Consider the following 27,728-nt stretch of genomic DNA (forward strand, 5'->3'; position numbering starts at 1 on the left):
ACCATGACTCCCATGTGGAAACAAGATTCAAATGGTCTATCAAATACAGAATATCTTACAAATGCATTTAATCCTTTTTCTCTGTCTTCTTAATTTAAGATTTCTAGTGACTTTGGAGTGAGGAGGAGAAAACAAGTTAGTAGAACTGAATTAAATACCAATTTGTGACACAAATTTATGATTTTTTTAACTTCAGATGACTTGATGTGAAAGGTGACAGGATTTGAACAGAGTCTAGAGGCAGGCATTCCATTTTGCGTATCATTTTGCCTCCAGTGAACAACTCCCATTAAAACCAAGTCTGTGAGGTGCAGTTGTTTTATGCAAGAGGTAACAATACGAGCTTTTATAAATCATAAATCCTCTTAACCTCGAATAATTTGGAGCCACCAACTGTAATCTATAATGTTTCAATTCACAGAGATTTGGTTACCTCTTGGTGCATTTTGGGCCATTAGACAAATATTAATATGAACTTCTCAGATGTTAAGACGTTCAAGAATCATTTTGGGTACAATAGAAATATGAACTTCTCAGATGTTAAGAAGTTCAAGAATCATTTTGGGTACAATAGAATCTTCTAAACCATACCTTTTTGGTTGACTTTTTAAAAATATAGGCCTCATGTTTTTCCATTTGTTGAATATTTTACATATTTTTGAGAGTCATTTTACTTGATTTGTTTTAGACATAATTTGACCTAGTCATACCCTAGATGGATTTTTGAAAGAAGGAATGCTAACATGAACAAATTAGTGTTCCATAACTTTAAGTCTTCTCTGTACTTTGCTTATTTTCTCAGAAATAAATGGGAATTGATGACATTTCTTTCACTTGATAGTTGTAGCAATTGGGATCCTTTAGCACAAACAGCAGTAAGCAACTGTGGAATTAAGTTTGAGCAGAACAGGGGCGTCTCAAGGAGACACGGTACTCACAATGATAGAAAGAACGGGAAAGAATGAGACTGGGCCATGTCCGTGGGCAGGTTTGAGGGCTGGAGCAGGAATTCTTGTGCCACCCTAACAGAATGCTACTGAAAAATGACAAAACCAGTCCCTAGCATCTCCTAATGCCCAGGTTCAGCACTGTGGCTGTTACCTCTGGTCCAAATCTACAACAGTCTCAGAAGACAAGGTCTGCGTCACATGTGACCTTAGTCACCTGTTCCGTCCTCAGGGGCACAAGGTGAAGCTGGTTTGCTCAAGACCTAGAGACCCTCAACAGTCCATGTCATACAGACCTTTTTTTTTTTTTTAAAGGAAATAGGAAACTGATGAGAAGAAATGGACAGTGAGCAGCAAAGCCTGTGCTCACACCTTGCTTAATACCACCCTCAAGGGAATAGGCACAAAATTCCACTTTCGTTTCTGTTTTAATACACAAATTCCAAGAGTTTTAATAAACCTCTTTTCAAACTAATATATCTATTATACATACATACATGTATGTATATATATATATATATATCAGAGATGGAAATCTGATCATCTTACATTCAATTTAGTGAAATAATTGTGATCTTTGATTTCAAAGTAAAGAGTATCTTGGAAACAACACCCTTGATTTAATTCCATGCTGTAAGCTGGCGCATTCTGAGGACTAGGATGCACTTTGCTCCAGGCTCTAATGAAGATACTGATGGAGAGCCTAGCTCTGTGTTTTTATACAGCTGTGTATTATGAGCTATTTAACTTTTACAGCATTATTAAATGTTTTATGGAAAGGTTTATTTCATGTTTTATTACAGCTTCATAGACTAGCCACATCTGGCCAAAAAAACCTTGACAGATGAACACGAATGTTTTATAAATATTGTTAGTAAGCAGTTGCTGGGTAAATTCGTATTTTATTTGGACACATGTAGAGGTGGGTGGGAGTGATTCTCTTTAGTGAACTGCAACAGTGCTGAGTGATGAGGATGGGAGGGGAGGAATCAGAACAAGAGAAAGCTGGGCAAATATAACATACTAATGCTTACACACAAAACAAAAGGAAAGAGAAATTTCATGGATATAAACTGAATGAAAGAAAACATTTGAATTAGGAACTACCCACCTTCAAAGGCTATATGGCTGATTTTAAAGTATGTTATGTAAAGCTAAAAATAATATCTTGCAAGATTTTTATTTTGCTTACAGTAAAACCACATGGTGGATAAAGCAAATGGATAGCACTGCTAGAGTGTTCTACACCCGATTGCAAGCGATTTGTGTCTCATTCTCGTGATTTCACACATGAATTCTGTACATATTGCCCCCTCCTCTTTTCTCCAATTCCTGCCGTGTTCCCTCTTCTCAAATCCACTGCCTCTTATCTTTAACTACCGTTTCATATGTCTAGATGTATGCATATACACATAAACTGATGAATACCTTCTTCTGAGTTTATTTAATGTCACTCCTATGTATATGTGTTTAGAGCTGATCACTTGGGATTGAACAGCCAATCAGAACTCATCTCTAGAAAAGAACGATTCTCCCTCTCTGGATGCTACTAATTGCCTTTAGCTTTCTAACTGGGGTGAGGCCTTGGGAGGTTTCTCCCATCAACACTGACTTGTAAACTGTGATTGTCAGTTTTCAGGTCGTGTTTAGATAACCATATTAAGATTTCAAGGGTGCTATTTCCCTGTTATATGGAGAAGACACTGTCTCAAAGCCAACTTCCTCTGGCTCCCAGTCATTCTGTCTCCTCTTTTCCTTTGCTCCCTAAGTCTCTGGTACAGGGGTTTGCATTAGTGGTGGATTTGTGCATAAAATAGTTTTGGCATTGAAAGTGTAAAATGTAATGTGAAGCTTCACAGCTTACATATTGAATACCAAATCTTACTGTATTAAAGTTCACTTAATTGTATAGACTTGGGGACTGGCTAATTTGGGTGTGTGTGGGGGTTTTATTTATTTGCAATATTTTTGTACAGTAAAATTTATTTTTTTAAAGAAAGCCTGGTAGAACTCCAGTGGATTCATCTGGATTTGGGATTCTTTTTAGTTTGAAGGCTTTTATTACCATTTCTATCTCCTTATTTGCTGTGAGGCTGTTTAAATTCAACAAGTCATCTCTTCATGGTCTGGAATTGATGCTTTGGATGAATCTATAAATTCACCCATTTCTTTTAGATTTTCTAACTCAATGGAGTATAGATTTCTAAAGTGTTGTCTTACAGTAATCTGAATTTCTTTCGTAATTTTTCCCTATCTGTCTCTGATTCTGTCAGTTTGGGGTCTCTATTTCTTTCGCTTAATTGGGCCAAATGTGTGTCAATCTTATCTTCTCAAGGAACTAGCTCTTAGATTTGTTGATTCTCTGTGTTGTTTTCTTTGTTTCTATTTCATTAATTTCTACTCTGATTTTTATTATTTCTTACCACCTACTGGATTTGGACTTGGTTTGTTGTTATTTTTCCAAATTCTTGGGTTGCATCATTAAGTCATTTATTTTCAGTCTTTCTGATTTTGTAATGTAGAAGTTCAGAGCTGTAAATTTCCACTTTGGGCTGCTTTTGATGTGTCCCAGTGGCTTTGTTGTGCTGTTTTCATCTTCATTTAGTTCCAGGAATATTTTTTTATTTCTTTCTTGGTTTCATCTTTGACCCATTCATTATTCAGTAATGTGCTGTTTAATTTCCATGAATTTTTATGATCACTGGAGATTCATTTATCTACTGTTGATTTTAAGTTTTATTGCATTGTGGTCAGGTAGGATACATGGAATTAGTTTAGTTTTTCTGAGTTTGAATGTGGTGTACAAGGATTTTTCTTTGGTCTGCCAGCTCAAAAAAATGACACATTTTCACATAGTGTAAAGGAATATTCCACAGCAATTTGGTTTGTCTTAAATGTTTAGGTGGAGTATTCTGTAAATATGTTAGGTCCATTTGATATTTGATGTCATTTAACTCTGTTGTTTCTGTGTTTGTTTTTTGTCTAGTTGAACTATCTTTTGGAGAAAAATAGGGTATTGAATAACCTACAGTTATTGAGTTGGAGTTAATCATATCTTTAAGACTATTAGTACACCTGGTATGAATTTGGGTGTGTCAGAGTTTGGTACATATATCTTTAGATTGTAATGTCTTATTGGTTGGTTTTTCTCTTCGTTAGGTCAGCACCTTCTTTATCTCTTCTAGTTTGTTTCCGTTTGAAGCATATTTTTTCAGGTACTAAGATAGTCATGCCTGCTTGTTTCTTAGCCCCATTTGTTTGGAATATTTTTTTCATTCTTTCATTTTAAGGTGTTTTCTATTTTTGAGATAAGTTTCTTGTAGATAACAGACAGAAGAAGTTTTGTCTCTTAAACCATTTGACTAATGGGTATTTTTGATTAGGAATTGAGGCCTTTAATATTTAAAGTTATTATTTAACAGTGTACCTTGATTTACTATTTTGTTGACCATTTTTTCTATTTGTACTTTTAGTCTGTTTTGTACTTCTATAGTTATAGTTTCATTTGTTTTCTTTTTATAGCATCTTTGTTGTACTTGTTTTTCCTCTTCATTTTCAAGTATTGATTCTAGTATCTTATATAGCATTTGTTTGGTAGATATAAATTCTTTTATTATGTTTATATCATTTGTGTATATCTTGGAATGTTTTTCTTTCTCTTTCAACTGTGTTGTATAGTTTTGTTGGGTACAGTAAATACTCATTGTCTTTTAGAACTTGAGATGCATCGATCCCAGGCCCTTCTGACTTTTTAAGTTTCAAATGAAAAATTGGTAGCTATCTTTGTTGTTATTACTTGGTTTGGTTTTTGACTTATGGATTTTCTCTTGTTCCTCTCAGTACCTGATTTTGTCCTATATATTTAATGCTTAACTAAGATATTTGGTCAGGAGTTTATTTTTCTGGTCATGTCCATTAGGTGTCTGTGTGCTTCTTGTATGGGTTTGTCTTTCCTTAATTTGGGCATAAAATTTCCAGGAACTGGAGTTTTGAATGGCTGTCAGTCACTTTGTGGGTATGGAGAACTGAGCCTTCTGCAAGAGCAGCAATTGCTCTTAACTACTGGGATGTCTCTGCAGACCTTCTTCTGTGATCCCGTTGAAGGCCTGATCTACGCTGAGGACCCGGGCTTCTTCTCCTTCATCCAGTCCTGTAACTTGTAGATTTGATCTTTTCAAGGTGCCCACAGTTCTTGCAGGTTCCTTTCTGTGTTTTAATTTTTTCCTGCTCTTTGCTCTGATTAAGCTCATTTCCTCTGTTTTTCAGATACTGGTCAAGTTCAGATCAAGTCCTGACACTTGGCCCATGGCACACTCTATTTGCAGGGATTTCCTTGGGGTTTTCTAATTAATCAATGAGTTTTCAGCTCCATCATAGTTTCCCCTTGAGTTCTCTTCAATATTTCTACCTTTTTGAGAATTCAGTTTTCAAATCCAGAGATGTCTTCATCATTTCGTTCAGTCAGTCATTTGTGTTTCCTCGTGCACCACTTGGACTTTTATTGTTACCCTTTTTTTTGAGTTCATTGAGCTATTTGTGTTGTCTTTAAACTCCTTGAATTCTTTGATAGAGTTTGATTATCCTTTTAAATTCTGCATCCTGGGTTTCATCTAGGTAATTTTCATTGAAGATCTGAAGATCATGTCTACACAGAGGGACATACAGATAGTCTTTCATATTGTTTGTGTTTTTGAAATGTGACCAGAGCGTGTGGGCTTCTTCCTTTGGCTGTGTGTCTGATATAAGATTCCAGCCTACTTTAAGTCTGACCAGTACATAACTGGGTGGCCAGAGGCAGGCCAGGCCAGGCATAGCCTTAGCCTGAGTTTGTGCTTCGTGACAGGAGAAAGGCCTGTAAATGTGGAGATGGCATGTGATGTGTGGGGGTTGGAAACTCAGGAGGCAATAAACACACACACACATGCACACACACGTACGTGCACACATACATGCACACTGACTGCCCAGGGCATTGAAGTGCTGCTTTGTCTCACTGGTAAACAGTTCACACATACCATAATTCAGTTCTGGGAGCCTGAGTCCTGTGTGATCCCACAAGGTTAGATTCTTGGGAGCTTCAGCTGTCTCCCCCACCCCCAATTTCCCTCCAAGTGGCTTTTCTCTTTGTTAATTTTGATTTTTATTCTCTTGCTTTAATGAGTGTTAGACATAATTGCTGAACAAAAACATGTTTTCCTATAGGCAGTGTAATGACTATCGAGGGGATATGTTGTGAGTTTATAGCCTTAATAGTTAGTTTTTGACCTTTCCATATTGCCATCTGAATGAATGTTCTCTCTACTCTTGTCTTATTTCTGGTAATTGCACTTTAGAAAGTAGCATTTGTGTTAAGACTCTTGGTTATGGCTCCCCATCTTTCTTAAGAAACAAAGCCATTTTGATTTTTGTGGTTAAGTTGAAGTTTCTCTAGAAAAATAAATCCTTTTTTCAAGATACTTGAATTCAAAGTCTTCTGTCAACAATGGTTGGATTTAGAGCCACCATTTTTAAATCAAGATTCTGAATTTTGGGAGGGTGCACGCCTTTAATCTCAGCATGTGGGAGGCAGAAGCAGGTGGATCTCTGTGAATTTGAGGCCAGCCTGGTCTACAGAGTGAGTTCCAGGACAGCCAGGACCGTTACGTAGAAAAACCTTGTCTCATCCCTCCCCAGCAAAAAAATCCAAAAATTTGTTTTTAATATTGTAATAGCAAATTTAGGTGCAGTTCTAATCCTTTGTACACACACCCTGTATACATGTCTTAAATGATTGTCCTTATGTAATGTCATACATGTTTGAAGTGACACATCCACTCCATCTTGAATTAAGAGCTTACCACGTGTTGTAGGGTGGGTTGGGCATTTTATATACACAACCGTTTTCCACTTAATCTCCTCTACAATACTAAGTGTGTCACGTTGTCATCTCTTGCACATGAGAAAGCTGCACCCCAGAGAGCATGAAAGGTAGATCTGGGGTTCTGGCTTTCCGAAGCATGAAGACAGGCTCTGAGGGTGACTCTGCTCTGTTCACTGAGGGGATTTCCTAAAGGACTGTGACATCTGTGGAGGAGGCATTGTGCATAGTTGCTCTCGGTTGTGACAGTGTATAGCTTTTGAGTTTTTGAGAGAGAAGTCTCTGATTCTGCCTCATGCAGAGCCTGAAAATATCCTCCTTGGGAGTCTCAGTTGAGAGTGGATAGTTAAAGTATAGTAGACATATTCAGGACCTGAAAATTGACATTCATCTTGATGAGTATTGAACTTGAGTTTGCGCGCGCGTGTGTGTGTGTGTGTGTAAAGTTTATATGCACAAGGGATATTTATGAAATATCACTTGCATATTTGGGTGTAGTCTTGCTTGTGTGTGTAAATGCAGAAGCAAACATTTTTGAATATGCTTACAGAAGGGAAATATTCAATACCAGTCATAAAGTCCAATTAAGGGTGCTAGATGAATTCAAAGAGCTTAAGATATGGCTCCCAAAAGATGAAAAGTTCAGATGCATCGGAGAATGCTAGTATATGATTTCCCATTTAATTAAAAAATCTGGCTTCCCTGAGTAAAACATAACTGGACATGCAGACAGTCCCTCAAGGAATCTGTACAAAGGGCATTGTATCATTGCCAAAACTATCGGAACAGTTCCAAAGTTGTCTAGACAAGAAACTAGCTACTTTTATTTATCTTTCTTTCTTCTTCCAGAATCTATTCACTCGCTTGTTTTTACCAAGCCCTTTCATTATCGCAAGACATTGGTTAACAAGGGAAATGAATAGAACAAAGAATCGGGAATTGATCTGTCACTAAATTGGCAAAATCTGAAGAAAGTCAGCCAGTGTCTTTAGACCTAAGAAAATATAAGATTATACATTCAGCCTGTTTTACTGAGATGTCACATGAAGCAAATAAAAGGGTGTAAGACCTTCTGAACAGGACATAAATTGTAAGCCCAAAGGCTGTAAGTTGTTACTGATACACTTGCTGTCTGAGAACTGAGTTGTGGAATGCATACGCTACTTGAGTTTCTCTGCTAATTGGTTAAATGGAGTCAATACTAAAGCACAGGAGCTGGAGATTTCAGTATGCTTGCTACTTTCATTACCTTTTGGCAGGGTAATCCGTGGGCATACTGTCTTGCCTCTTGAGCCTTAGGAGGCTCTGTGTCTGTTATGGTGTGACTTTGAAATGCCTCTCTCAGGCTCATATTCAGAGTGCTTGTTCCTCAGGGGCTGGGCTGTTTGGGGAGGGTATGGAGTTGTTAGGAGGTGGGAACCGGCTGGTAAAATAGGTAACTAAGGAAGGACTTTTGAAGGTTATTACTGAGCTCCTGGTTCCAGCTGCTTTCTGCTTCTAGGTCCACCCCAGCAACAATAGCTACTGCCATACACTCCTGCTGCCATGAACCCACACACCCTCCCCATCACCACAGTCTGAGACCATGAGCCAAAAGACTCTTTCCCCACTGAGTTGCCTTTGCCAGGTGTTTTGGTCACAGTGAAGGGAAAGTCACTGATAAATCTGTGAAATGGGTCTGCAAGAGTTTTTTTCCCAGGGTATTTGAAGGATCCTGTGAGGTATAAGAATGCTTTGTAAGAGTATTTCACAAATGATGAGACTGTCTTTCACTACATTCTTTGTGTGTTACTTGAGTGATGGGTTTATCTCTTGCCTCATACGAAAAAAATTGACTAAAGACTAAAGAGCTTTTTCAAGGAGCACACAGTGCATTTACCTCCTTGTCTCTGAGTACAGCATTAGAAAGATTGTAAGAGTCATTGGGGATGGAAGACACCAAAGAAATGAGACCTTCTTGACACAACAGGACCAACACAATATGAACTCAAAGAGCAGCATGCACAAAGCCCCCACAGGTCCAAGGTAGAGGGTTCCCAACACTGAAGGGAAATGGGCACAGGCCCCCATCCCTGACCCAGAGACTATCTCCAACTAATAACTGCTGACAAAGGAAAACCAAGTTTTCTCTAAAGGAGTCCCAATGAGTATACAAAGCACACTCAAGGGGCAGTTTCTGTGTCCAGGAGTAGATGGCTAACACAAAATTACTCAATGGTGCTTTTGGAAGTGGTTTTTTTTTCTTATAATGCTTTGTCTAAGCTTTGTTTTTGTTTTCCTTCACATAACTTTTGCTTATCTATTGTGGTTTCTGGTTTTGTTTTTATGGGTTTTTCTATGTATGTGAGTGTGTGTGACTCAGCATCTGTATATGTTTCTTGTGCTTTTCCTGTTCATTTTTATCTTATTTTTATTAATTATTATTAGTGCTATTATTTAGATGTAGATTTCGATGTAATTTTTATGTGTAGATTTGTGTGGGTGGGGACCTGGGGAAGACCTGGGAAGAGTCAGGGGAAGGGAAACTAATCAGAATGCATTGTATGAAAGAAAATCAATTTTCAATGGAAGAACTTTAATAAACAATAAAAGAAGCTACTGGTGATCATGAATCAAGATAAGTCCTTCTGAATGAAGATTATGAGACTTTATAAATACTCAACTTCTTAAAAGTTAATTAAAATAACTACTATGAGGTGTTTTCTAATATGTGTGCTTCCTGTTTTACTTATATAAAGTGATATCAATTTTATATGAATAGATATTAATTGCTCATATATATTTATGGAACATGTTCCAGGCTCAAGTTAGAAGCTAGATATGAAGAGATGAAAAATATGTGGTTCTAAGGTACAAAGAACTCTTAATGTAAATGATTATGGATGGACAAATGACAAAATGACATTTTATATTTTAGAAAGAATCAAATTCAAACCATTGTCATTTATTTGCCATGTGCTGTGTGTGAAGTGCTAATAGACTTTAGCTAAAAGGATCTTTAGGATCTTGATCTTGTTGAGTTGGGATAGACTGTATGTTAGGAACTGTGTCTTTGTTGGCTATCTCTTAGTTCATTAAAGAAACACCAGATGAAGAGGAAAGGAAAGAAGGAAAGAAGGTAGGATGGAATGAAGGAAGGAAGGATTTGATTATGAAGTTGTTCTCATGAACTTAACTTCCATTTCCAGTATTTTGGTGGGGACAATATTCCTCCTTCATGGGAGGAGACGAGTGAGATTTTCTATCTCACAGTCAAGCAATCATTCATTATGAAATGCTCTTCTCAGAAAGAAGAGGAGCCTCTGAGAGTACAAGATGCACTCAGTGAAGGAGAAACCCTCTAGGTACGCAGAAACTGATGGCAGATGAATAAAGGAGGCATGTATTTCTAATGCTTGACAGCCGACACTCATTATCTCCAGAAATGATACTTGGTGGGAACTGGAATTGTTTTTAATATAATATAACTAGAAGAGGGGATTTGTAGAGAGCAGAGCAGATAGCTGGAAATTCCACTAGGTCTGATGTATGCTCAGCCAGTAAAGCTGTGTGTGCCAAGCGTGATGACACGGTTCCCAGAATCCCTGTTGTGGAGAGAACTGATTCTGCTGAATTGTTCTCTGACCTCCACACTTGCACTGTGGCAACTACACAAACCCTAAATGTGAAATAAATACATAAATGTTTAAAAACTTGGAGTATATCCACAAAAATGCTCAGCAAACTCAGGCCGTGCTAACAGAGGACAGGGAGAAGTATTTTGGTGGCCATTTTCGTCCCTGTGCATGGGAGAATAGCAATCTGGGTTACAGAGAGGAACAGATGAACAAGGAAAACAGACAAGGCACCAGGTTTGGAGAAATAGACGTAGAATAAATGCTGCTATCTTGGTCCTTGACAGTTTTCCAGTTCTCCTTCTGATCTCCCTGGAGGCCTCTCTAGACTTCCTGACTTTGGTTTCTATAAATTACAATTGTATTATTTTTAAAACACCCCTTTTCTGGCAAACACCAATTTGAATAGGATACTATTATTTGCAACTAAATGGTCCTTGACCAAAAGACAGAAGAAAAATAATTTTTGCAAAAACACTAAAAGTAAAACAAAACAAAAAAGCAGTAGCTGTATAATCGTCTGTTTTGAAAGTCAACTGGAGAATAGCTTTGCTGCAACATTTCTTGATTTCCCACCGAACATACATATAAATTAAGGAATTTAGAAAAGATTCACAATAACATTGAAAATGGATTCTGGTAGTCAACTTTATTCCAGAACAAGAGAGCTGCTTCCAATGGCTTAACCTCTAAATGGCATTTGTGCCCATGGGAGAACAACCCTTTCTTGAAGAATTTCCTCTGGCTCCCATGACTTTATTCTCATCATTTTCTTCCCTCTCATCTTTTCAATCTGCTTCCTTTGTTTCTTTTTCTCACTCAGTGGTTTCCTTAGCTCTCTTCCCATCTTTGTTTCCCACTCCTTCCAGCCAAACTTGAGCTTATGATTTAACTCTTATGTACAAGCTGGTATTGTTACATCTTATGCTTGTTTTACAGCTACAGAAGGATGAGTATTCCCAACTATAAATTTCTATTGAGATAACACCATTAACTCATTTGAAACCAAAGTCAAAGAAACTTTCCAGCCAAAGTGCTCTCTCTTTAAAAATCCCACCTTCTCCCTCTATCCAGCCAGTGAAACTAGACTGAGATGTTCCTTCATTCTTCTCTTTAGTATCCAATCAGTTTTCCATATCCATCTGTGAAGTCCATAGGGAAAAGCCTAGTGTGTCCAATGACAGTTGATTTATTGTCAGGAACATCTGGGGTTTATCTCCCTTCTGTATCCACTGCCTCCTGAGAATCCAGGTTCATATCCCTCCCCAGTGTGACTCCCAGAGCTTAGAAAAACATGAATCTGTTTGTGAAAGTATGTATTATCCATACACGTGCTGAAATAAAGAACTTTAGTAACAGTAAGTAGTGGGAAGTGAGGGTGTGTTAGTGCTTGGAGATTGAATTCAGGATCTTGCACACGTTAGCTAGCAAACAACCTTCTACTGAACTACAACCCCAGCCTGGGAGCTGAGTTTTAAATGAATGCAAACATCTATAAGTACAAGTAAAATTAAATGAACACACATGGAAATATTTTCTTCCCAGCCTAAACTCAGAAAAAATAGCATAAAAGCTATAGTTAAAGTTTAAGTAATACAAATCACATTCTACCCTGGAAAGGATCTTGGCATTAGTTTAGGGTGGTGTATGGAGCTGTAAGTACAAATAGAAGGCAGGAAAGAGAAAGGTTGTCCAATCAAAACAAAATCTACAGACATTGAAGGACAGGATATAGGCACAAGAAGTGAATTAGGACTATTTGTGTAGTAAGCCAGGTGCCAGGAGAACACAAGTGAGGCAGCTATAGGATGGAGGGAACAGAAACGAGGAGTACCGAGAATTCTGTTGTAAAAGATGAAGTCAAAATTAAGCATCTCTAAACATGTGAGGTGTGACTGTAGTGCCAGGCCACACATATCTATTTGACTGTATTAATTGTACAAAACCCTGAGTTTTATTGTGTCAGTCTCATGTATGGACATGCTTACTTTGATCTCATTCATCCCTTCTCACTCTCCTCCCTCAGCCCCATTTTGCTTCCCTAATAATAATGTCCCTTCTGTTTTCATGAGTTCCCTCTCCCCTCTAGGTTCCTGCTGAGTCCAGAGTGATGGAATAACAAGGATAAAATAAGGACATTTTCAGATAAGCAGGGTACATAGAGTTAGTCCACCAAGTTCTTAGTGGGATGGGAGAGAGCAATCAAATAACCTGAATGCAACAACAAAATGAATCCAAAAGAAGGAATTAGTGATAACAAGTGGGGCTGGACGGATATTTCAGTGGGTAAAGCAATTGCTGTGTAAGCTTGAGTACCTGAGTTCCCATACTCAGAGCCCACGTAAGAGCTGAGAGAAGTGACTGCCTACAACCACAGCACAGGCTTGGAGAAGGCAGGCAGATCTCAGAGGCTCTTTAGCCAGCCGGTCTAGCAAAAAATGACCAGTGTTAGATTTGGTGAAAGGCCATATCTCATTAAGATAAGAAAGAAGAATACACCCAGCCTGGACTTCTGGACCTCCTATGCACATTCATGTTTGTATACACACAGAGAAATTTTAAGAAAGGAACAAAGCAGCCCAAATGTTTTCTTTTTTAAAGCAAGGACTTATTAAAGAACGTATTTTTACAAATGCACTGTCGAATCACACAATGCTGCTTGCTTTGACTGCAACCCTTGGCCACAAGTCCGCACATTTCTTTTGCAACTGGGCCTGTGATGCCAGAACCTTCCTCGCACCTTTATTGTTTACTCTGACCCCTGCATTGTCTTAAGAAAATAAGGTGATGCCTCGTCTTTTCTCTGATATGACTTTCATTGTCAAATTAGCACTGCTAGATGGATCTTTGTATTAGCCCTGGTTTGCCTTTCTTTACAGTGACCTGTGTCACCTGCCAGCAGGAGAACGCCTGTCCAGAGGTCCCTTGTTTCCCTTCCCAGAAATGGTAGACAAATTTTGGCTCCTGTGTTGCCAGTACAGTTGATCACAACTCAGCTTTCCTGGGAAGACCCAGGATAATCAACATCTTGAGCCACCAGATTTAAAAAAAATCCGAACACTTAATACTTAAAAAGAATGATTATTTCATTTTTTCACACTACAACTAAAAGTAAATTTGAGAATTTGTGTATAGAATCACTAAGTGAAGCAGCCACAGTCTAAAGTTCTTGTTCTATTGGTGATGGGAGAGAAAGTAAACACCAATTGATTCTACACGATTTTAAAGAAAAAAATCAAACACTCGAAAGCTACGTGCTTGAAGATAAGCACTGTTTGAAGAGAAATGGATTGCACAACGTTAGAGCAGTGGGAACAAGAAGACAAAGCCTGCACAATCCAAACAGATGTTCAAAACAGATGAAGCAGGATCACAGCAAGGGCAAAACATAAATGAATTTAAGAATAGAGTGGAAAAATAAGCAGTATTTAAATATATAGTAGTCAAAATTATACAATTAGCAAGAATGTCCAAATACTAAAGAGAGGACTCTGAATTCAATAAATTGGTATGAGTTGGCTTTTAACACAATAGACATGGAACAATTGCAGATTAATTCATTCTGACCATACAGGGAAACCCCTGAGTAACACTGTGTGAATTATATTCAGTGGCTACTGTAGCAGAAGACTAACAATTAGCAACAAAATATAGTATATAAAAAGGTCACATATTCTCACATTAAAACAAAACAAATACAAAAATGAACTAATTTAATTTGTGAATCTAATAAAAATAACTGTTTAGAACTGAATGAAAATAAAAATTGTATGATACTAGTCAATTGGTTCTTGGAAAGAAATTTATTCTCATAAGTGTCTCTTTAGAAGCTTAAAAACATTTAAACATTTAAAAAGTAAATTAGTCTTTCCATCCTGGAATCTAGGGGGAAAAGGAATAAAGAAAATATTAGAATGAGTATTATCAACAGAAAACCACAATTTAAATTAGAAAACTGCACAAATATCAAATAATAATATTGCTAAGTGAAACCAAGAGTTGCTTCTTTGAAAAATCCCATGAGATAATTAAAATTCTGGAAAAGAAACAATAACTGGAAGAAAAAGGAAGACACAAATAGAATTTGAAATGACAATAGGATCAGAAATAAAACTGCACCAAAGAAAATCATAGAAATTTCATGAACCATTTTGCACCAAGGAATTTTAAATCCAAATAATTAAGATTTTTAAGAAAACTAGAAATGTGTCAAAATATGCTCAATACCAGAGTTCAATAAGCACAAGAGAAATAGAGACAGAAGTCATACATTTCCCAAAAGAAAAGACCAAGACCATAGAAGTTGTCTTTGTGGGAATGTTCTAGCAAACCTTTAAGGAATAGATAACTCCCAGCTTAAGCAAACTGTTCCAAACAATATAAAAGTGTGGAGGCCAGCCAACCTATTTTGCAAAGTTAAACAGTGATGTCAAAATCAGACTATGTTCACTGTGAGACTGACCTATAATATTTTTCTTGCTGTCTTCATCTTATTGGTAAGTGAGTGGTAGATTTGTTGCTGATTCGAACTGTGGACTTTCTGTTACTTGTTATATTGATTATTGCTGCTTCAAATAAAATCCTAATTTTTAAAAATGATTCTAAAATATTTGATAGAAAAGTATCTTGCCCTTGGGGGGAATTTATTTGTTTTTATGCTTGTTTTCAACAGGTGTCTCAAGCTTCATGTTTATAGTAAGTTATGTAGTACAGACATGCTCTTTGAATTGTGAGCATTTGTTTGGGAGAAAAAAATAGAGTTGGGGAAAATGTCTCCTAATTCCCCAACCATCATATATCAAGATTTCATTTCATCTTTGTACATGTTACAAATACCGTCCGAATGTGAGCTGCAGTGAGTTAGACACATGGTAGATATTACAGGACGGGCTACTCTACTGTGACAAGCTTGAGAAACAGTTCTGTCTGTAATCCCAGGGAAATATGTACTCTTTGTAGTTCCTCCTCTCTACTAATGCTGTCTGAGATCATTGCTGGAAAGAGAAGTAGCTTCAATTGCTCTGCTGGCTGCTTATGTGTTAGTAGGAGGTGAGGTGACTTTGTCCAGGACACACATGTTCTCAGTTTCTGATACTTTTTCTTGCCACTTATTCATTGGTGTTTACTTTCCCATAGAAGACTCGGTGATGCTACTTGTGATCTAGTGATGTGGTGTGCTTTTTGTTTATTTCTTTGTTTTTTTAAAGCACTTGTAATACCAGTATTGAGCTCAAAACCTGATTCCAATGTCCTCCGCTTGTGTGATTTCAAGTAGGACAATTAACTTCTCTGTGCCATGAAGCCCTGCTTTGTGAGGTGATATTAATAAAACCTTTCAACATAGGGTTGTTAGAGAAGATAGATTATATTATATTAATTAAAAGTTTAATATGAGTTATGCTGCATAGCACTGGTTACTAATGTACGTGAGTTTCTTTTCTCTTAAACTAATTTACAGGCTTGGATGGAGATCATCTGGTCATCGGATTGTCCTGTTGAAAATTCTGTTTTATAATTTAAAAAAAACAATTAAATATCAGTCATAAATGGGAGGCATACACAAAGCACTCAGCACTTGTGCATCTGCTCACATATACATTCTTTCAAGTAGAAGACAAGACTTTATCTAACATCCATCTCTCAGTAGACACTCAGATTTGAACAATGAAAGGGATCATTTTATGTATGCATGATATTAATCAAGTAATCAGCAAGTCTCAGCATGTCCTGTTTTATAGAGTACATTCACAGTTTTATTTGTGTCTGTATCAAAGCCCAGGGAAGAAGCTGAGAAAAGTGTTATCATCCCCCATTTTCTCCTTGAGGAAACTAAGACACAGGAATTTCATTGGTTGCCTGAGTGACACAGTTAGAACTTGGAGCTCAAGGTTGTTGATTTTATTTTTTTTATTTTGTTCACTTACTTTTTACTTTTCTTAAAAAGTGTCTTGTGCTTTGGGAGAGTGTATAGCCTCAACAGAATAAGGGAAGAACATAATTTGAAAGTAATATACAATCTCCTGTAAAAATTGAAAATATGCAAACTCTATGCTCTATTGAGTTGGCTTCTACAGATTGTATCTAAAGGTATTTAGTTGCGGAAGATCAAGGATACTGACTTCAGCATTGTTGGGTGATAGAAACTTGAAAGCAACCTTGTGTCCATCTGTATGAGAATGAGTAAATACCCTGTTCTCTCCATGAGTTGAAATTTTACATAACAGTTAAAGCCATAGGTCACTTTCATAAATGTGCGATTGAATGAAAAAAACAGAATGGAATATAGAGTAAGATAGCATTAATAAAATATTTTAAAAGTTGAATGCTGTATACTGTTGTAATATATATATATATATATTTGCAGTAATATTGAATGCCTTTAAAAATGCATACCAATTTCAGTATAGAATTTGCTTCTGGGAGGAAATGGGGAACTTGACCGGCTGAGAAAGGATATTTCATCTTATATACCTTTATATCAGTGTTCTTCTTTTCTTCTTTTAAATGTAACATTAAGAAACAAAATGTTACCATTTCTCTATGTCTGGTGTTAGACATATGGATATGACTCACTGTTTCTTTTTGAGGGATAATTTCAGTTTTTCAATATTAAAACAATGGGGCAACTTAGAAAAACATTAAGAATGGAGTATGGCAAGCAGTGTTGGGTATGGGCTCCCTCTTGTGGAGTGGACCTTAAGTCAAATCAGATACCAGTTAGCTCTTCCCACAAGTTCTGTGCCACCATAGCCCTAGCATGTGTTGCAGTCGGGGCAGATTGTAGGTCAGAGGTTTTGTGGCTTGCTTGTTTTCCATAATTCCCTTTCCATAGCCTGTAGAGGACCTTCCCATGCCAAAGATATAGAACATAGGGGTGAAGACTTCATGTTAGCATCAGCTCAACTTTTCTGTTTTTGATGAGTTGTGTGGATGTTGCCCTTGGCAATGCTCTCCTACACCCGCCCCACTGTGGATTTGCTGAGAACAACCATTTGTCTTAGCAACAGCTTGGGTTGTTTGGGAATTTCCATGGGACCCCCTTGGCCAACAACTCAATTGAATACAATCCAGTTCCATCACAGGAGACCTCACCTGGTGACAAGAGATGGCCAGTTGAGACTCCATATGCCTTATTTCTATGAGTTCCCATTAGAGTGACCTTCATACATTCCAGGAAGTTTCCATTGTACTAGATTTCCACCCCAATTCCAACTGGCTATCCCCACATTCTCCCCTCCCACCCCAAGAACCAGAGACTAAAATGCCCAGAGACCTATGGTAAAACTGAACACTACTGTCTTTACAGAAAAAAGGATCAATAAAATAATTACTAATGTCCAGTAGTCATCAGAGAGGCTTCCTCCAGCAGCGGATGGCAACACATGCAGAGACCCACACCCTGACATTAAGCAGAGAGAGAGAGAGAGAGAGAGAGAGAGAGAGAGAGAGAGAGAGAGAGAGAGAGAGAGAGAGAGAAGAGAAAACGAGAGAGGGGGATGAAGGGATAGATATGTAGATAGATAGATAGATAGATAGATAGATAGATAGATAGATAGTCTAACTGGGAGGTTTCCATCAAGTCCCTTCTCTCAGAGTTCAGGAAATCCTGTGTAAGAAGAGGCAGAAGGATTGTAAGAGCCAGAGGGAATGCAGTACACCAGAAGAACAAGGTCCTATGAATCAAATAAGCAAGACACATACAAGCCCACAGAACCTGAAGCAACAAACACAGGGCCTATATGCATCTGTGCCATGTTCTCTGCAAATATATATTAAAGGTAATAGCTAATTATTTATGTCAGACTCCTGACTGTGAGAATGAGTGGGTCTCTGACTCCTCTATCAGCTCTTGGGACTCTTCTCTTCTTGCTAGGTGGCAGTGTCCAACTTCAATATGATGTTTTTGCTCCATCTTACTATATTTTATTTGGCTCTGTTGTCACTTAGAAGGCTGTTGTTTTCTAACTATAGACAGAAAGGGAATGGATCTGGATGGGAGGAGAAATGGGAAGGAATTGGGAGAAGTAGAGAGAGGAAGCAATAATCAGGACATATTATATGAGAGAATAATCTATTTGCAATAAGAAGAAAAATGAAAAGGAAAGGAGTATGTCAGAGCAGTTAAGCACAGAAGATTCAACAGTAACCTGATTTGAATCCCAGTTCTGCCAATTCAAATGTTCAAATGAGATAGGTGTTTATACTGCAGGACTTAGACAATACTGTTATTCTTTGGGAAGACTATCTAATATTCAGAATTTATCAAATACATTTAGCCCCAGCTAAGAGTCTGGAAGGGCATGCCTACTGAAGCCTGCTTTTAGAGATAATGCATCTGTAAGTATTAACATTAAATGATCGTCTTCAGTTTGGAAGAAAGCTTTCCTTCTTCTCCCTCATATTTAAGCAGGCTGTCATGCTTTTCCTATTCCCACTGATTCTAGACTCCCTTTGTCTGCCCAGGCAGAGCTTTCATGCCCCTAGTCCTTAGTAGAGAGCCACAGAGACAGATTTCCTACAAAGCCTCCAGGTCATAAGATTGAGAGAGCCTCTTTCAAGATCACCATGGCTCATAAAGTATGGGAACTCCAAGATCTTTCCAAAACTTCTGTTTATTTTTGGCATGTTGTCACTTCCAGCTTTAGGTAATATGCCTGATGCAGCATTCTCACTTCCCTCTCAGTTAGCCTGAATCCTATTTTTACTTCATTTTGTTTAGTATTAGCACATCGTAGCAACATGAAGTTCTTCTGCTGGCTTAAAGTCCCCTGAAGAGTAGCTTAACCTATGCTTCACACTATGCAACAAATGGCTTCCCCACTCCTTAGAGACTCCTACCAAGTCACACTCCAAAACATGGCTTTATTCCTACCACTTTAGCCCATAATGCCCCATGAGCCAAGGAAAATGAATTAGAATTTCAGCTTGGCAGCTTCAGACTCACTTCAATTCACCTTCTTTCTGAACCTGTTTAGAGACCTGCAAGGTTAAAAATCGATATGTGTCTGTAGAGCTACATTCATCAAGTGCCATCATGTCTCTATAACTTCAGCTCATGGGTACCAAGAGGCCTATTTTCTTTTATAGAGCAAAATCCCAGAATTTGAGATGTATCCTTCTTCCTTGGCATCCTTCAATTTAGCATCTCTTATGGGTTTTTTTTTTCGTATTTCAGTACCATTGGAAAAATATAATTTTTGAGAGTGTCTTACATTTAAATATTTGTTATCAGCCCCAATGGTGCTCCTTTAGGCCATAAGTTCCCTTTATATTCTTTCTATTCTGCCAGCTGTGGTTCACACCCATCAGCAAGTTCACCGAATTCTCATGTACTTGTATGGACATGGCGCATATAGACTAAGTTTGACACAACCCTTGGTCAACCAGTACATGTTTGAAATTTGTTTAACTTCTTATGACCCTAGGATGCTGCAGTTGAGGAAGTGACTTTCACAGAGTAACTGTGAGGATCAAATTAGGCAACACATTCAAAAGGCTTTTGTGTATCCTACAGTGGCAAGCAAATGCATTTTTGCATTGCATGGTGTCACTATTGTGTTGGCAAGCTGTTTCCATCCAACTAGGACCCCTCCTCACACTTCAAAGTAAAGGTTCCATTCAGTCTAAAATCAAGCTGTTTAAAGATAAACTTTATATTATTTCAGTTAACTTAATTTGTTTTATTTAAGGCTGATGTGTTCCAGATAGATTTGCGTTTGCCTTGGTTACAATATTTAGCCTAAGTTTGAAGCAAACTGTGAGTTAAGAATTTAATTCCAGGTCCTGTTTCTGACCTTGGTATTTATTTGACCTTGAGTAAAGTCAGATCTCCTGGAGAGCAGACTGTCCAGACAAAGAACAGTTGCCTACGGTTTACCTTGGATTTGAAACATTTCCCTGGTGATTTATGGCTCTGACATTGTCTCATTTTATATAACCTCAAATCAAGCCTATTTGTTTCCCTTGGCCTCTTTGAAATCACCAGAACTGCTTACTCCGTATATCCAAGCAAATTCCCCAGGGTGTGTCCCCTTCTACCCAGGATGTATCCCCTTCTACCCAGGGTGTGTCCCCTTCTATGCACCAAGCCGTTTTGTTGATTAGTTTCACGATCTTCTGGGCTACTTTGGGGAGTTCAGCGTGTATGTTCTCATGGTAGAATGTTCCAAAACCTAACAGATAGAAAATAGACCTGGCTGCTGCACTCCATTCCTACATGTTGAGTTGTGACTTAGCTTTATGTCTGAAGAGCTCATAGTACGAGCCACACACAAAGCTCAAAGCAATGGTATTCCACCCACACCAACCAAGCGATTTGTCTATTGAGGATGTTCAATCAACCCCCAAATCCAATTCTTTAGCTGTGAAGGCATCAGTAAATTTATGTCTTTTTGTATAACTGTGCCTGGTCAGAGCATTGGTAAGCCAGCTCACACACTATTATTTCTTGATCTCATACTAGAACCAGTTGGTTTCTATGGAGGAGATGACAGAGAAGAATCCCAGTCTCTATCTTTTTAGAAATCCTAGTTTGACTGGAGAGGTGTAACCTCAGTAGACAAATGTGTTATTAGTGAGCGGTGCTGAGGCTTAGTGTAAAGAGACCCGCAGAACTTCCAAGTGTCTTCAGTCACAGTCTGATGATTCTTATAGACTACAGATGAAAGGCTATGCTGTACTTTGAAATAATTGCAACTGTTAGCATTGTGTAGTGTGTGTGTAGTGTGTGTGTGTGTGTGTGTGTGTGTGTGTGTGTATTTCTGAATTTGAGGGGGTGGGAATATTACTGGGGCAACCTAAGTATGAGCATGTAAAAGACAGAAAACCAGGTCCTGTGATCCATCATGATATCACCTCCATGTTTGCTCATGAAGTGAATTTTTAGTAAAATACGGAGATAAGCGAGTGGCCTAGGGCGCTGAGGGAAGAGTGATTAATGTCCTGGCTTTCGTCCTGACAATCTTTGAGCTGAAGTCCCTCAGTGGTCGGATTATCTGTTCTCTGAACATTCAAATCCATTTGTGCCCTGGCTTATTTCAGGGAAATGTATCTGAGATCCTTAATATACTGTGACCGATTTCCAACATGGCTGCCTTCAAAGACTACATCCTTGTTTGATTTTTGGATGACTTTCTTATTCCAGGCCCAAGTGACCAAGTTTATTACTGCTGGGTTGGCAGGTGTATTGTTCACATTCTTCTGGAATAAAGGGGTTTTAAATGTGACCATTCAGGTGGCCTGCTTTAAATTTGAAAGAGAATGTTTCTACTCCTTAGAGATGGAGGATCTGTACATACTCAAAACTGACAGGGTGGTTAAAAGCACTTCATATCAGCCTTTCTTTCTTGTTGATTTTTCTAAAACTGTTTAAAAAATCTTGGAATGCTTTGAGAGGCTCATTCTTTCTCTCAAATGTCAAGCTTTTTTCTTTTCCTTTAAATCAGCATTTCTTGTATTTTCTTTGAGGTAAATATAATTCATATATGTATCTATACACCCAAGGGAGGTAGAGAATTTCAGGTAATTCAAACAGTAAAAGAGGTTTCTTCACAATTATCCAAATTTAACAGTGAATATGTAAAAAAAGTCTTGTGTGAAATAATTTAGATTAAAAACTCAATTGTCTGTATCACACTGTACAAACACAGGGTGTATATATCATTTTTAGGTTATAAGAATTTTAAAAAATTCATTAGAGGTTTAATTGATTTTTATTCAGTTTGTTTATTGTATGACAAGAATTTAGCTTTGTGTCCCTCAGAAGCAGCTGCTGTTGCCTTGGCTGCCATACAGTGTTTATTTGCTGATTTGGGGACATTAACGTCCAAGCTCAGCTGAGCCACAGGGATCCAGCACTTCTTGGAATACAAGGCTACAAGCCATGGGTCATGGACCTGAGGCACCTGTGGTTATAGCACCCTTACTGGTCTGTAAGTTCATACCCTGTGACTCCTGCTGACCCCGATCCCAAGGGAGGTGTGTGGACCTTAAGCACAGCCAACATGCCTGAACTGAGGCAGGGCACAGAGCTTCTGTAAAGTAAGGGGTCACTTCTGGGCTTTTTGAAAGATCTAGAGAATCATCACTGATACATATCTGTTTGTCTGGTTGGCTTCAGGGCTTTCTTTAGCAGAGAAGAGAAGGCATTCCTGACCAGATGGACATTTCTGGAGTCTTTCCTTTTTGGAAGTCTTGACCCAAACTCAGTCCAAAGTCTTCCTGCTAGACATTCATTAGTTTAGGAGAAAACTTTTCTCTTGCTAATCTGCAAAGGGCAGGAAGATTCTGGTGAAGGTGCAGTGTGAGGTGGCTTTGATGCCTTCCTTGGCTCAAGATCAAACGCAGTGCTTCTCAGCCTTCCAAATGCTACGACCCTTTGATACAGTTCCTCCTGGGGTGGTGACCCCCAACCGTACCATCGTTTTCATTGGCCCTTCATAACTGTGATTTTGCTACTGTTTGAATCAGATAATGAAAATATCTGATATGCAGGAGATCTTATATGTGACCCCTGAGAAAAGGTCATTCGACCCCCAAAGTTTGGGATCTGCTGGTAAAATGTTTCTCATCCTTAAGTTCTGCCTCGTGTTTCTTTTTCACACTCTCAACTCTTTGCCTTATAGTTCAACAACTCCCAGCCATCCAAAGCCTCCATCCTTCTCAAGCATCTGTGTCCTTTCTTGCTTCTGTTTCGGAGTAAGTGGTCCTTCACCTGAAGCTGCTCTTCCCAGAAGCTGCTACTGTTTCTCTTCTCACAGTCTCCTAACGCCCTGTCGTTTGCTAAGATTTCCTCCAGAAATCCCTCCCGGCATCTGGCCACTCCGTCCTTACTTGTGTAAGCATGTGCACACACTTGATAGCTCCCCCCGGGGGGTATCTGTCTCTTCATTGGACCAGGAGCTCTTTTAAGGCAGATGTTGCTTGATTTAGAAATTAGAATACTGTGAGTACTAGTAATAAATGCTGAATAAACCAAATTAATGGATTACAATGCTAAGAGATGATTTTGCAGGGTTGAAAGTTGTATTTGTGGTGCACAGAATGCCAACCACATCAAAGAAAGCATTGTTATAATATGTACTAAGCATTAGGGGAGCTGGGCATGGTGGCACATGCCTATAATGTCAGTACCAGAGAGTGTAAGATGGAATGATCATGAACTCAAATCCAGCCTACCATGCATAGTGAGACCCTACCTCATTTTGGATGAAAGGATAATTATGATGATTATTATAACAGCAATAATCAAAATCTGATTTTCATAAAGCCATACATAGTCAAAAAAAAACAAACAACAACAAAGACCAGAGCTCTTCACTGCTGCCAACATATGATGTTTAATAAATGACATCTTACATTTTGGAGGCAGGTATAGGAACTGGCCATGTTGTAAATCCATTGAAATTTACCCAAAAGCAGTCAGATTTTGTATTACTCTGCTGGGGAAACCCTAAAAGCAGTACAATAAAAAACACTTCATTCAGTCTGTCTCTGGCAGAGTCTGTGTGCACATGGGCTCCAAAGGCAGGAACAGCTTGTTAATTTGGCATTTAACTACCAGAAATTTCTATTAACAGTTATTGCTAGGAAGGGTAATTGATGCATAATGATGGCCCTAGGGTATGATTTGGTCATGAGTACCTTCTGAATCATCAAAGAAAATTGAAATCACTTTAGTCCTAAGTCCTGTAGTAAGTACATTTTATTGTCTTCAAAGTCTTGGGATGTTAGTAATATCTGAATATCATGAATGCATGACTATATTAAATATTTCACTATCCAGAAAATCCCTCTAGATAGAAAGTTTATCATAATTTTGGACTTTTATTTTTACTTAGAAGATATGTATGTGCTATTTCTGAAATGTAAACTCAGAAAATACCAGTTTCTATCCTTTTCATTAGCGTGTACTTTCCAGTTACTCATCTAATAACTATTTCCCACACACCTGCCATGTATGAAGGTGTTGTATTGATGCTGGAGTTGTGGGTGGAACTAAGACATGTTCAGGGATGCGGAAATGCATCAGCATGTTTGAGGATAAAGCAAGTCTGAATTTGAGATGTTAATGCTATCTCAGACTCGCTGAGACTCCAAGGCTGTAAATAAAAGCTACAACAGAATGAATACCTTAGTGCTGTAACTACTAGAGGTTTTAAAAAAAAGTGATTATGCTTGAGGACTGGGAAAATGGAAGCAAAATTGTTTGGAGATGTACAGGAAAGAAGGAGGCATGTGATCCTATAGCAGAAGCTCTCAGACGGCTGAAATCTAGAGAGTTTGGCATTGTTCCAGATAATTGATGTCAAACAGACAACCATCTGTGTGCCAATATCTTCATAGCACCTGCTGCCCCACCAGCATCTTATGAACTATTTGACTAAAGTGTTTGCTGTACGAGTGTGGACCTGAGGACCTGAGTTCAAATCCCAAAATACATTTATTTAAATTCAAACTACAGCACTGTAGTTAGTGCTCTTAGGGGGTCATGGATGAGAAAATCCCTGGGAGCTGACAGGCATGCTACTCCTGCATGAGCAATGAAGAGCAACAAAAAGACCTTGTCTGAAACAAGGTGAAAGACAAGGACTGACACCAAAGGTGCATTTACGTACATGAATCATACATACATACACACACATGCAAATATGTGTGCTTGTGTGTTCAGTTGCATGAACAAGTGTGTACATGTATGTGAAGGACAGAGAATAAACCTGGGGTTACCCTCAGGAAGACTGTCCCTCTAGTGTGAAAATGATCTTTTGTTGGCCTTAAGTTTACTAATCAGGTTAGAATAACTAGACAGCAAGCTACAAGAATCCTTCTGCCTCAACTTCCCCAGTGTGCTGGGATGTCAACTTCTTTTCACTGAATATTTTACTGGGTTTTAGGATTTGAACTCAGGTCCTTATAATTGCATGGTAATAACTTTACTGACCGAGCCATCTCTCCCAGCTCCTGTATGACTTCTTATGTTGGCACTGGAGGAAGAATAGGAAACCCATTTGTGTGTGGGGACCGGCAACAAGTCAATTAATTAACATGTACCAATAATCCTCTACTCAAATAAAATATTATTCAAATGCAAGTTCAGCATGGGGGAAAATGAGGAGGAATTGTGGGTGCTGAGCTTCTAGTTCAGTTAAGAAGGAGTCATACCGCAGTGCAGATACAAGACAAAATGAGATCCACTTTTTATGAGGCAGACATTCATATGTGGAGATATGTTAGTTCCCTACAAAACAGTACAAGGACAAGAACAGAAAAATGAGAGAGCTCCTGCATCATCCACCCTGATGTCCTGGCGACAAGACAAGATCTGGGATTTAGGAACAGAGAGTCAATGGCCCAAATCTCAATCAGGCAGATCCTCAGTAGAACACAGGCCAAACAAAGTGTACATGAAAAAGAGGTGTGGGCCGTGAACTCAGTTCTCAAGTCTCTAATTCCCTTTCCACTAAGAGCCTTCAAGACAAGGGTCCAAAAATTGAATTGGCTCAGGCTATGGATTGGCAGCTCACTTAGACCACTGCGGGGAGGGGATTTGTTTGCTTTAAACTTTCCTCCAAGACATATTTAATGGGCAGATGTAAACCTATATGTTCCCCTTCCAGAAACTCTTGGAGCCTCACGTCCCTCGATGTTAGCACTCTCTTCCCAGTCTTCCCTTGCTGAAGGAGAAAGACCTTTGGCTCGAGTGCTTTCCCATCGCCCTGTCGTTATTATGTCTATTCTCTTGAAATGACTCCTTCAAGTTTGTTTATTTGTGATGGGCCTTGTGGTCAGCTGCAAACTTAGTTTGCAGTTTTTTGAGTAACATTTATTGTTTTCATCTGATTAAGGAAAAAACACATGCCAGTGGTTGAAAAGTTTGAAAAACACAGTGAAGCATAAAAAAGAAAATCCATATCACTCACAGTTCTACCACCCATGGCAAATAAGTCATTGTCAGCATTTAAGATATTTTATTTTGTGCTTTTTATAGATATATAATAAACACACATCTATATCTTCAGAAACAAAATTTTAATGCTGACATGGTTTCAATTGAGCCTGAGTTTTTAAAGCATTTTAACTAAGGTGAGTATCTAAATCTTAGCTCACTTTTCTTGTTCTGTCTTTAGGAAATCTTTGGTAATAGATTCTCACAGAGGATATTATATTTACCATTGTTTGGGTGTTTTAAATAACACACAACACAAATATACAACTTTCAATCTCCACAAACACGGTAGGTAATGTGTGCATCATGTCACACCCCCTGAATTTCCATTTCTTAACATACTGCAGATGGAAAACAGGATCTTTTACATTTATATTCTTATATTAGTGAAGCGTTTGATGACCGTGTTAAAGAGTTTATTCTGGAAGCGATAGGCCCTCTTTGCCTTCTTTTAGGTCCTATGTATTTTCTCTTCACTCAACAGCCTCACAGTCATGAAACATTTATTGAGATACTGCCACATATCAGGCTTCTAAATTTAGATGGATGGATGAGAGTTGAAGGTCCCAAATCTCTGGAAGCTTGCTACAGAGGAAATAAAGTGAAAAATGAAACAGAATTACTTGTGCCATGAGGTCAATATTTGCTGATTGCTATTTCTGTGTCACACATTGTGATGAGCAATTAGACAACAAAATGAATAAAGTGGGTCTAGTTTGATATGGTTTTTATACATAGATGAGATTATTACTAAATACTGAGAGCTGTATAAAATTATTATAATGCAATAGGATAAATTGTGGGAAACTTAAAATATGGTCATAGACACAGATTTCAAGTTAGATTGTCTGGGTTGAATCTAGACTCAACCTCTAATTGCTGTGTCTTATGATTGTAGACAGGTAAATTATCATTGCTGCTGTTTAGTTTCCTCAGTGTGAAAATAGGGACAATTAATTGGTTTTCTCTGCATCTGTGCAAACTATTTAAAACAATGCCTAGTATATAGTGAGTGCTCATACACATTTGATTACCTTTAAATAGCACAATTCAGCCATTACAATATGTAAGAGACTGAAACTTGAAACTTATAGGTCAGAGACAGAAGCAGCTGTTTCAGGAGAAGAAACATGATACAATGTCTGGCGGTGATGGCACTCGCCTTTAATCCCAGCCCTTGTGAGTCAGAGGTGGCTGGATCTCTGTGAGTTTGATGCTGGTCTGGCCTACAGAGAGTTTCAGGACAGGCTCCGAATCTACGCAGAGAAATTCTGTCTCAAAAAAAGTCAAAAAAGAGAGAATCATGAAACAGGTGTATGTGTATGTGTGTGTGTGTGTGTGTGTGTGAGAGAGAGAGAGAGAGAGAG

The sequence above is a fragment of the Mesocricetus auratus genome, unplaced genomic scaffold (genome assembly GCF_017639785.1).
Source record: "Mesocricetus auratus isolate SY011 unplaced genomic scaffold, BCM_Maur_2.0 Super-Scaffold_100011, whole genome shotgun sequence".
Lineage (NCBI taxonomy): Eukaryota > Metazoa > Chordata > Mammalia > Rodentia > Cricetidae > Mesocricetus > Mesocricetus auratus.